The sequence below is a fragment of the Rhagoletis zephyria genome, unplaced genomic scaffold (assembly GCF_001687245.7).
Source record: "Rhagoletis zephyria isolate East Lansing unplaced genomic scaffold, Rhagoletis_zephyria_1.1 Rzeph_scaffold_04077, whole genome shotgun sequence".
Taxonomy (NCBI): Eukaryota; Metazoa; Arthropoda; class Insecta; order Diptera; family Tephritidae; genus Rhagoletis; species Rhagoletis zephyria.
The window spans coordinates 1-13,109 of record NW_016161160.1 but is presented as its reverse complement, the minus strand read 5'-3'; positions in this window follow the sequence as shown (position 1 = coordinate 13,109).

Genomic DNA, 13,109 nt, shown 5'->3' with positions numbered 1-13,109 from the left:
GGGCTAATTGGAAGTGAGTACACTTTGACTGCACGTTCCTTTGAGGTTAAACATTTTTCATTGCTTCTTTATTACAGGTATGCTATGCATTTGTTTAGAGATGTATAGAAAGTCATATGTCCGAAAGATTATTATTTGGTTAAAAGAATTTAGAAGCAGTTTTTTTTTTAAGTTTTTAAAATCGGGTAAAACAGATACATAAGTATGTATTTGGTCCTGTACTCTAGCGATTCGGAACATTTTCATACTCCATTAATATTTAAAACTGTGAACAAACTTTTTTTGATTCGTCATTTAACTAGATTTAACTAGAATTATGAACGAAGTTCGCAAAGCTCGTGTAAAGCAAAGACGTCGACGTTTCCACTGCACCGTGCATTACTTTGTTCGCTTCCCCAATTGCGACCGCGAATTACCCCATTCCCACGGACACATTCTTAATTCGATTTAATAGTTCTCTGTCACTGTGGTTTGGTTTTTTTCTCTTCGCTACAAAATTGATGGGGTTTCGATCAACTTCCTACTAAAATTAGAGACGGCAGCCATTTGTTCGTGATTCGCATGGTAATTGGATCCGAATCAGCAACAAATGAGGTAATTCGCTCTCAAAATTTTGTATGTCGAATTATGTAATTTGAAGAGTATTTGGAGTGCGAATCACGAATGAGAGAGCGAACTACATAATTGGGGTGCCGTGGAAAAGCCATATAAGGGTTACGGATGCTTTCAATTGTTCGTAAAGGTAATTAAGGGTGCGTGAGCCAAGGAAACATAAAAGTATTATGGAACGAATTTCCGTCATCCCTTGTCAAATTTGGTTTGGAGACAAACCGGTTTCGGCGTTGTGCCATCTTCAGTGTCATTTTTCGTTCGAAACCGGTTTGTCTCCAAACCAAATTTGACAAGGGATGACGGAAATTCGTTCCATAATACATCATACACCCACCCTGTCGGAAACAACAACAACCAAAAAGGAAAGAAAAATAAAAGTCTAAAAGAAAGTGTTGAGATGCGTCAGCATACATACATTGATCGGGTGGTATTCATAATCTCAATACGTGTAATCGACCTGCCAATACTTTCACCAACGTCAAGAACTACATTCATTTTGTGAAGCTGTCATCGAAAAGTCATGATACCTTGGAGCCTCTCGCAGGTAGTTAAAGCTGCTTCCACTCTCCCCTTCTTCTGTAAGATCGCCCCACGTACACCAAGCCAGTTCGCCAGTCGGACAGAAAATGGAGGCAATGGGTAAGATTAATGGGTAAGTAAGTCTCTCTATGGACCTTAATGGTCCCTGTGAAGCCACGCAGCGGCTCGCCGGTACAACCCAGCCAAACCTTTGATGAAGTGCGTTTGGACTTTTGGATGAAATGCTAAAATATATCCTTAGGTGGCTTACAGTTTTCTTGACAAAGCTCTGGTTTTGTCTAGTATTTAGAAATCTGACGTATTTAGGAACGAATATCAGTCACCCCTTCTCAAATTGGGATTGAAAAAGGCCCATAAGGCATACTCAGTTTAATTCTCTAGGAAAAAGGTTTGGTGCCACTTGGAAAAGGCCTTGACGTGTAATGGTCTAATGTGATTTTTATAGAATTTCGGGCAAGCTATATGTTTAACAACGTATATTTGGTTTCAGTGCTTTAATTAGCCAGGATTGGCTTTAGCGTAAAACAGTCTTGGAAAGTTAAATATTTAGCCCTCCAGAAGATTTTTTTATAATTTGCAAGAACAAGACTACTATAAAGCTTTATTGAATGCGACTGCTTATCCAAACGGTGATGCCTTGTTTCGCTTGCATCGCCAGCTTTTCAGTTTTTTCAAAAGAAGTCTTGTTTGTTCGAGCCTTCTATACATTTGGAACTATCTGCGATATTGCTCTGGTTTTTCTCCTGGCACTTTGAATTTGTATGTAGTTTCTAGTTTATATTATTATTTTATATTATTTAAGAGGCCTACCAAAATATTTAGATTGGACATCTCTAGGAAATACATACAAACTTGAGCAAAACAAATAAGTTATCGTCTAGCCAAAATTTTGCTTTTTTAGCCCACTGTGCCCTGTGCCATAAATGGACTAAGTACCGACTATGTCTGCAGGCAGTAATAAAATAATGAATGTTCTTTTTGCTCAGATGTTACTAAAAAGTGCTTCTAAATAAGCAAATAATGTTTAGAATTGAATTGAGGTGAGAGGGGGTTTCTCAAATCCAGTTACAATTATTAAAATGTTGACTCATCCTACGAATTTGGCCTGGGAAACCTTTTTCGGGACCCCAAATGTAATCTACTTCTCACTCACACACACAGCGTGAGAGCACTGTGCATATTTACGTACATTTGGAACTGCTGCACATGCGCATACAACTATGCACTTGCCTAGCATATAAATTCGTTGAATAGTTAGTCAAGCGGAACTACAGGCGAGCAGACAGACAACGCAAGCGCAGACAGTTGGCGCGTGCAACTACGACTATTGTGGCATCTGTCGATGTTTTGCTTAATGCTTATGCAATTCTTTGGCTTTTATGTAGTTTTGGTGTAGACTTCTTAATTTATTTTTTCGGTCGGTCAGTCTGTTTGTCCGCCTGCCTGAGCTGACATAGTGTTGCAGCTGTAAAGGTAATTAACTTGTTGCGATAATTGCCCAGCATTTGCACTTTTGGCACAACTATTGCTGCTGCGCTGTCACACACAGGCGTGCCAAGAGTGGCGAGCAACGAGCACGACGAGGTGGTGGCGGCAGTGGTGCTGGAGCTTCTGTTGCTGCTGTAAATGTAATTGTAGCGACAACATTTGCTCATTGCGTGCGCAATAAATTAAAAAAATGCGTTCATCGAGCATCGACTACCTCATATGCTTATGTAATACACGACGAAGAAGAGACGAGCAATAAAAAAATAAACAAATAAAAAAAAAATGTGGAATACAAAAATTGCATTAAAATATATTTTATAAAATTTAACTGCAAATTGTGTGCAAAAACTCGACGTTTAAATGATTTCCGACGGCGCGCATGCGCCCTATGCGCATAGGCTTTCTAAAATTTAGCTTCTCGCTGCTTGTTGTGTTGCATGGCTGCATGGAGCGCATAATTAAACAGAGAAGTAAAATGCAAAGCTGTTGCTGCATAAATTTAACAAATTTATACAACAGCACCACAGCCCACTTAGTGGCGTACTCAGCTGTCGACGCGCGCTCTTCGGTCTGCGCTCTTCTGCCAGCAGCAGCATGGAATTGGTTTTTGTTTTTTTTTTTTTGGCTGCCGCCTGCCGACAAAGCCTACAAGTAAGTGTCTTGTGGCTGTGTTGCATCTCGGTCACTAACACGGTAGCTTTGCTCTTAATTACCGTCGGAATGTGCCACCGTTATTGGTTGCCAATGGCTGGTTTCTGGTAGCTGCAATATTTTTATTGCCCCTCGAATGGGCATTCTTGTGGCTCGCTGGTTTGCATTTTGCCGATTTTTGTAATGAATACGCATAGCAATGCGTATTTATATTTTATTGCAGTGCAATTTCTTTCGCTTTTATATGTATTTTTGGCACATAACAGCTTAATCATCGCTTTTGGGGTTATATTCAAAGTTCACGGCATGTTTTGTATTTAATTATTTTAATGAATACACAGATGAAGCTGTTAGCCATTGCTGCTTTTGTAATGTGTGTATTTCAGAGGTATGCAAATACATATGTACTCACATGCTCGCACGTATATATCCCTGGAATACTAAGAGCTCGCCCTTTTTGCTAACGAGGTCTCAGGCGCATCCTCCCTTAATTGAACGTGATTCGAGTTCGAAGCGCTTCCGATGATGTGTGCCAGTCAAAGTGCAAGAATGGCTAACGTTGCAACGTAATAAAAGTTTTTGACATTTGGATGAATCGACCTTCATTAAAGGGGATGAATTAAGACTTTATCTAATAGTCAAATTTGACCAAATAGTGCTGACTTAAAAAGGCTTTTCACAATTAAGGACGCTAGCTCGACTCAAGATCGTGGATGCTAGGTAAAGAAGAGCTGATTTGTAGACTACCATCTGGTCATTGCGGGCGGTAATAACGAATGACCGCACAAATGTTCTAAGCCAACAAGCGGATAGTAAAAAGTGGCTGGTCGCGAACGGTCTCCTACGATGACCGGGCAAGGTCAGTGGTATGAGTGCCTTCCCCACGCATCCTGGCACTGCAAACGAGCGCCTAACCCTTTCTGTATAACTCGTGGAACCAGAAAATAGATTCAACAAAACAACAACCACAACTACTACTCCGAAAATCCGTGCGGCCAGGTAAGACGGTCGCAACTTCATCTGTTGGTGCCAGCCATAGTACTCCGGACATACAAGCCACCGAAACCAGCAGTGTAGCAACTGGCAGTTAAAGTACCATCACTGTGGGAGCGGACAAAAAAAGTGCCGGAAGTGCCTTGCTGAAGGCATAGCAACAACATAGCCTTTGCCGGAAGCAAGCCCGCCGCGAAAAAGAAAAAACACTCAGGTGTGGTTATAAGGCAGCGCTGTTTTGGTTTGACAAGATTGACAAGAATGAAGCGACCGGTGTGGTAGATGAATGCGGCAAGGAAGACAAGGTAAGGTATGTATATGCAAATGGCGGAAGAGAGAAGTTACCGACGGAACATACCTTGAAACACCGCTACTTCAGCGACGTCATCAGAGACCACCTACAGGCGTCAATCATACACTAAAATAGCAATACACCGCCAGCAGTTTAGCAGCAATGGGGGGAAATCGATGTGAGGATGTTGAGCCTCGTTATGGATTACGTAAATACTCGATAAACCCGAATATTCTAACCCGATTGCCAAATGCGCTGACCAATGCTCCTACGACTTCATCGCTAGATGCGTTAATAAGATTGGCGTGACATTTGTCGACTTGAAGCTCATGCTGATTTCAGCCAAGGACATCCATAGGAGCTGAAGCGATAGCTGAACCGGGCGAAATGTTGTATGCCGTTATTAAACAAAAAGCACCGCCTACCTGATAACTGCAGTGTCTTTCAGGCGGAGATATTTGCCACAGAGAAGGCGGCTTGTCTCATACGGGGTAGTAAGTCTCTATCGGGGAACGTCACTATATCCGTTGATAGCCAGGCGGCATTAAAAACATTAGGCTCCAGAGTGGTAAAGTCGAAAGCAGTTCGGAAATATCGTGCAACGGTGGCTTTACTGAGTCACGACAAAACCTCTCACTACTGGGTACCTGGACATAGCAATATTGAAGGGAACGAAATAGCCGATGGGTTGGCTAGACACGGCTCGTAAATGAAAATTAGCGAAGTGGATAACTCCCTTCTGGCACCGAGTTCATTGCTGCTTGTGGCCGAGACTCAATAAGAGTCATACTGATGAACTACTGACACTAAAGAAATCTGCAGTAAGAGCTCTTTTCGGTGTCATCATAAGCACTGTGCTATAGCACCAATGTTTCACCGATAGCGTATACCAACAAGCTCCATCTGCAGAAGTTGTCGGGATGAGGATGAAGAGGAATCGCTTCACCACTTCTTATGCCAATGGCCAGCTCTACAGACAAAGCGTCTCAAGAATTTGGAATCACGCTTTTCAATAGCTTGGGGGAGATAGCGGAGATGAAAATATCGAACATCCACGGCTTCATCAGGGATAGTAAATGGTTTGACAGACTTTATACTGGCATCATGGATTAACCTCGGTCAGAAGGATGTTCCTCTTCCTGGCACGCACAGGTCATTCACAATGAGCAAATCTGCCTCCGAGTGGAAGTATGAGTCATTCGTAAGCCCCATCCTAGCCTTACCTTAACTCCTGCCCTCGCCAGTTCATCTGCTCTCTCATTGCCTTTGATGTTCCTATTTTCGGGAACCCAGACAAGCGAAACTATTATTTATTGGGCCAATGAACGTAATTTCACTTTGCATTTCGTTACCAGCTTAATATCTATAGTTTCGACATAACTCCGATCACATGGCTTACGAAATGAGCAGCGAACAAAATATTCAATTAACATTACGAAATTTTCCAAAAGCTTTTTTGGCAAAAGAAAAAAATCTGCAGTGCAAGAAATTCGAATAATGCATTTTGCATACATTCTGCACTGATCAATCAATTTGACAATTTGACAGTTTGACAGCTTTCATTAGCGCTGCATTAGATCAGCCGCTTGCATTTCTTAAACAAAAACTTCAAAACATTTTGTAATTCGTACGAGCACATTAAAGCCCAAAAAAAAAGCGTGTACTACCAAAAAAGTACAACAACATATTAATTAATTTTATTTTTCATTGCGCTGCATGCTTCGTTCCTGAACGATCGACCGTCCAACGTACGACCGACAGCCAGCCAACCAACCAACCAACCAACCAACCAACCAACCAACTAAAGATGCATATCGCAGAAAATTTTAAATTATGCATTTTACCCATTTTGGAAGTTTTTACTACACCAAAAATGGGCAGAAATATGCAGCCACCCTCCATTTGGCCATAAAATTATCGAAGCAACATAATTTAAGAAGTCAAATGCCACAACGAAAATTGGCAGGACGAGTACGAGAAGAGCGAAAAAGGCTTGCAAGTAAGCGCACGCAGCTGCAGCGAGGCAGAACAAAAAAAAAAAAACAATCGCACAACAACAATGCTTATGCTATCAGCAACAGTAATAGTATGGGCTATGGCCACAAGGCACGGACAGAAGCCATCAACACGATTGCATATCGCGGCAATCAGCGTGTAATTCATTAAATCAGAACACGTTAAGGCTAGTACGCCTGTCAATAACAACAGCGAGTGTATCAGCAGCGCACAGCAACATATGTACGACGGCAACATGGTAAGGTACAACAACAACAACAACAACAACAACAGGCAACAGCATTAGCAGCAGCAACAAAAGTAATACCCAAAAGAACGAAGACGACGACGGAAGCTGCAATACTCTCCGTGGAATGGCTCGACAACAGCAGCAGCAGCAGCAGCAGAAGCATTGCAAGTGCTACAACACCAATAAAAAACAAATACATATATCTACATACATACCTACATAAATATATGTGTAGTAAGCTGCCAACTGTCAAGGCAGCCAAAGAGGCAATATATCTTGTTCAGTTTGTGGTATGAATGCTGCGTGGCAGCCGGGCAGTGCGCGGTTTATGCTGATCGACGGTCGCTGTTTTTGGGCATCGTCGGTGTGGTGGTGTGGTGGTGCGGTAGTGGCGGCCGCTGACCATTTGGTGGTGGCGCTGGTGACGACAGGTATGGGTATCGAATGGATAGCGTGAAGATAGTTGGAAACAGTGTTGCCACAGGGAGAGCGCAAAAGTGCTTGAGTGGATTTTTTGGAGGACACTGCCGGTAGGAAGGAAAAAAATGACGCCTTCACTTTTGCCACTGATGCCAAAAAATTTGAAAAAATTCAGGTAGATACCCTTTTTTTAAAGATCTAAAAAATTAAGATTGTTTGTTGATTTTTCTCCTTTTCTTAGCATGCAAGACCACATGCATGTTTCTTCAATAAGATGTAGTATTTTTTGCGGCTTTTCTATGTAGGTATGTAACTTACATACGAATATTCTTAAGGTCCTCAAGTACTGATTTGCTTTAGGTTATCTGGGCTTAGGTGGTTGCCCAAGTATTGAAACCCTTTGACCACTGTCATCGGTTCTTTGTGATACCTCTGCGAACGATAACTGAAAGCCTAAAGTGAAAAACGCTGTGTGCTAAGAACGAAGTTCCTCAGGCGGCAGATTTCAGCCTTAGTGAGCTGCTCAGGACCACTTCGAAACCGCGATCCCACCTCTTAATTACTGAACAGTCTAAAAGATAGTGTTGAGACAAATGAACCTACTTTTAAGCAGCTGCGACTGTGAGGATCCACTATGATATTTCCACCATAAAGTGGACTATCAATACACCTACATAGGTTAGGCTAGGTTATGTAGAAGGGTCCGCTCTGTAGGTGTATGCACACTTCGACACAGATAAGGCTTACTATAGGAAAAATGTCGCGAAGCTCCTCAATCGACTTAAAAGCGAGTGTGAAAATAGTACAACTCAAACTGCTTTAATCTTAGGCTTGGAAATGCAGGGCACCAGAGCAGCAGGTCTGGAGATGATTCTACTCCTCAATACTTCTAATAGAATTGAGAATTACAGCTCCAGCAGGTCCCAGCTTCAGCCATGAGTACCATGCAGCTTCGGCTCTTGCTTACACACAGCTCACTGATATGACACAATATGTCCAAGAGCAGTCCGAGGGTAATCAAAGGTGCCCCAACACTCTCGTTTATGAGTGAGATCGACTTTTTCGCAGGATTGACTTATCCGCGCGAAAGTCTCGTGCAATATTAGCATAGTGTAGCAGTTTCTCTGGCTCGGAAATGCTCCAGATTTGAAAGTATACAACGCGGATCGCGATGCTGGTAATAGAGGAAGAGAAAGGCCTTCTCTTCGATGGAAAGATCAGTGGAGAAGGACCTGGCATTCAGTATTTTATTTCTTTAGTGATCATCTGTCGAATCACACCTGGCATCTTTTTGACGGCCAAAAGCGGAGGGGTTTTGAAAGGCTCACTAAAAGTGGGCTAGATCTCCATACCTCTTGCCTTAGAGGGGATGTTTTTTTCAGGTCTCGCTGCTTACGAGGTTTTCGTGGACGATGCTAGAGGTAGGTCTTGCTAAAACCGCTTCGCTCGCCGCTGTATTCGATGAATCGATGAATGATCGGAATTGGGCGCTATGACCCTAGATCGTGGTGGCAGTACTCTTACGATCACAACTATTCTTCACCGAAGAGGCAGGTACTTTTGATCACAGCCACTGTAGCCTTTCTCTTACAATGTTTTATAGATGTCTTGGATGACTCTGCATCTACCAAACGGCCACAGGTTTCCGAATGTGTAACCTCAGTTCGCCTGGGCCTCTTGCTTGATGCACAAACAGGGGTGTTCTGCCGGCCACAAAAAGCCATCTATTTTATCCCTAACACACAGGGATGATGGCTATTTCAGTGAGCATTTTTTTGTCCTCCTCCTACTTCCCGAGGCGCTCTAATGTCATTCGGGGCACTCACACCAGTGTGTTGCCCCTAGCCACTGTGAAAAGCTTTTGCTGAAAGTGTTCATTTACAAGCGCTCCTAATTTCGCCGGTTTGCTACGAATGCATGTAGCACTCAAACTTTGTTTAGTTAATAAATTTATACTTACAATGAAACCATAATCATTACGAGTACACCACTCTATTTCCGGTTTTTAGCACGTTCGCCTTCAAGCTTTTATGTAATAATGTTTTCACAAATTCGTACATCCCTATGAAAGAGAAACATTCCATCCGGAAATGAGTTCCCAAATTATTATTTCAACGCATTAATCTCACAAGTTCACACATACATATGTCAGTGTTACACTTCCATACCCATTCATATTTACGCTCATATCTGGCGGCAATAACCGATAAACATGTACGAACTTCACACGGCCAACAATCAACGAAGCAGCCAAACAACAACCCTTCCTTTGCTACAGTTGCGTCACTAAGCCATGCGATGTCGCCGCGATGATCTCGCGGATTACATTTCCATTAAGATTGCAACAAGATGCAAACAACATAACAGGCGAGTAAAAAAAAACCAAAAAGGAAAGAGCGTCCGAATTAAACTGCTGCTGTTGCAGTCAGTTGCAGGCAGCCAACAACTGTGCAAGATGACCTGCTCGTTAAAGGGGAAATGAATTTTGCCAGCAAGCGTACTGATCGTCCTCAAGCACAACTACAACAACAACAACAACAATGAATGCTATAACATATCCGCACAGTAGCAGTAGCGCGTACAAGTGAACATAACATAAACATAACAACATCCTGCAGCGCCAATGCCAACGGCAAATGCAACAGCAGGCCAAGTACGAAACGAGCACCAACGGGGAGGGGAGTATTTATGTAGCTACAGCTACAAACAACAGTAGCGCCGGCATTGAGGTAAACATTGCAAATAAAATTAACAGGAAACTGCTAATAAGTTCAGGAACTTTGCGAAATTTAATTTCTGAAATTGAAAATGAGTTTATTTTCTTAATTGCAACATGTTAGCGCGGTATGCAGTAAAGCGATGAAGGAGAGGGGCTGTGCAATTGTAAGCAGCATACAGTGAGGTGCACAAATGTAGAGTTGTAAAATTTTGTATGAATACCACAAACATTAACTCGGAGGCTAATGTCCAATATTATTTTCGGGAAGACGACCATAAAAGGTCGTCGACGAGCTGGTGAAAAAGCGAGACTCCAAGTTATTCCTCTTTAAATCCTCATTCACTTCATTCCGACAACTTCCGCAAATCCGTTTTCGCTGGAGTATCCTATGATAACGCCCTTGCGGTCGATTTGTTCAACTTCAAAATATCATCAGTCCCTCTCCAGTTCAGACGCGGCCATAATAATCTGAATACCTCAGGGTCATCTAAATAAGAGAGGACGTCGCAAATTGGTGAATCTGATTTGCATTTCCGACCCACACCAGGCCATTCCATCAACAACCTTTGGAACCGGCAGTCCAGTCAGTTTAGCCTATAAGTGGTCAAACTCCATTCGCCGCCATCAAAAAAAACCATCACGCCATCTGGCGCCTAAATCCCTGAGGAGGCAAACACGTGCCGAGCATACGGGCAGGATCAACGCGATACTAATCGCTTCATTGCATGCCTGTCCAACTAGACGGCCCTGACATCCGAAGCCTTGTGCTCAGCACCCATCGACGCGGCTCGGTTCTTAGGCCTCCGCCTCATCGAGTCGGATGATAACTCATTCTACTACAACAACAACAACTCGGTTTGATGGAGCTTGACCTGCCGAAGGAATTTAAAGGACTTGTTTTTAGAGGGAGACTTTTCCTGAGAACTAAAATTATTTTCTAGGTAATTGTCAAAAAACTTAAAGAAAGCCTAATGTGGTTCAAAATTTGTTTTTTTTTTTTCTCACGCAGTGCATAGTCTTTCTTACAAAGTATTTCGTAGCTATCTTCCAAGTCTTTTTAACACAGACGTAACGTGTTGAAAATATTAGCTGACTTAATAAATACAATGTATCTATGCACCTCCCTTACTTGGCCTTTAAACAGTTTAAAATCGCTTGAAGTTGATTTAATTAAAAGCCATCACAAATTGTTTGATGTTGAAAAGGTGATGGAAAATGCAGTTGACGCCCATTTTAATTAAAATTCTCAATGGTCACATGACATGAATGGCCAAGCGGACAATGAAGAAAAGTATAAAAATTTTATAATACTCTTATTAATACAACGAAACCAAAAAAAAAAAAGAACACTACAGCTCTAAATGGTAGGCTCACACGAAAGCGAGTTCACAAGTATTAGATAAATGCATTGACCAAATGGGCAGCGCGTAGGTATATGGACGGACTGGTTAAATGGAGTATGAAATTAGTTTGGTGTGAATATGGTAGACGTTGCCAGTGTTTATAAGTCGCATGAAAAATAAATGTGGTAAGTGGAGCATAGCCATAAAGAGCGCCAAAGAAGTTTACTTATGAATCTCTTCTCAAGTATTTATTTATTTAGTTTCGTGCGCTGATAAGTATAAGTACTCGCATGTAGGGATTGTGTGCGATTGTGTAGTAAATGTATGTATGTTTAACTATTCGTATAGAAAATTTTGGAAACTCATTTAGAGCCGCGTAAAGATTTAAGAAATATTGTATATTATCAGAGATTTGTATCGTTAATATTCCATACTTATGTTGACATGGCCGAGAACCCAAACGAGTGATGTCTATCTACAGTCATGCCATCGCTGATTGTTAAGGTGCTTGCAATTGGTTATGGCAGCGACAGGATTGACTTCATATTTTGATTACAAATTTTTAACACTGATTTGGATTCTGCGTATGAAAATACATATATACCTTTTGTCTGAAAATTTTTTTCTGCCTTGAACCGGAAGTGGGTCAAACTGATCGGAAGTCAATTTTTTTAAATGAGGCATGCATGTTTTTACTAAAGATTCGGATTTTGTGGACAAAAATACTCAACTTTTGTTTGAATCTTTTTTATCGGAAGTGTCTTTTTCAATCTCTAAATGACCTTCGATCGTTAACTCGTCCTGGATTCCGGTTGAAAAGTGTTTAATTAAAAAAAAGGACTTCCGGTCAGTATAACCCATTTCCGGTCGAAATCGGAAGTCGTTAATATGACCAAAAGATAGAGCGTCCTCGACTTGGTAATTCAAACTTTTTCGTTTTCCAATAAAAACATTTTCGTCCATTTTAGCAGGCTAGAACGAGTTGAAGCTCGAAGGTCATTTAGGGTTTAAAGACGCCGCTTCAGAGAAAAAAGTTTCAAACAAAAGTTACGTGTTTTCATCCTTAGAATCTGAATGTATACTGAAAAAATGCATATCTAATTTCAAAACAATTAACTTCCAGTCAGTTTAAACCACTTCCGGTCGAAACCAAAAGTCGATAATACCACCAAAAGATACAGTATCCCCGATTAAGTAGATAAAATTTTGCGATTTTAATAAAAAATCATTTCCCTCCATTTTTGAGGGAGTGGCACCTCCCATACAAACCGAATTTTTCATATGCATATTCCTGGAATCGTTCACGGTAGAGTACTTGAACTTGGTATGGAAATATATGAAATCATTCCCATACTCATGGAAAAAAGTGGGTATATTTGAAAAGGGGTTGTGGCGCCTTCCTATCGTTCTGAAATTTTTACCTATCTTTGTATGTATATATAATTCTTCCGCACGTGTGCCTGTGAGTGAACTCCTCTTAAATGGCTGGGCCGATTTTAACGAAATGTTTCGTGTATATTTGAGTTGGTCTCTAGATAATTTAGACTTACAATTTGGCCGGCCAGGTGGCGCTGAAGTTGAGTCTAACAATCGTTATCATAACATTTTAAAGTTATGGCGTTTTCTTTTCTACAAAAAATGTTGCCTTCTCATTGCCCTTTCCGTAGTATTTGTGCGTAAAGGGCACTGAGAAGGCAACATTTTTCGGTAGAAAAGAAAACGCTATATTTCATCAGAGTCGGAGCAAAAAAAGTAAGCAGAGTGATCTTAAGTGGGTAAAGGAATAGGTGGTTGGCGTCGTGCGGG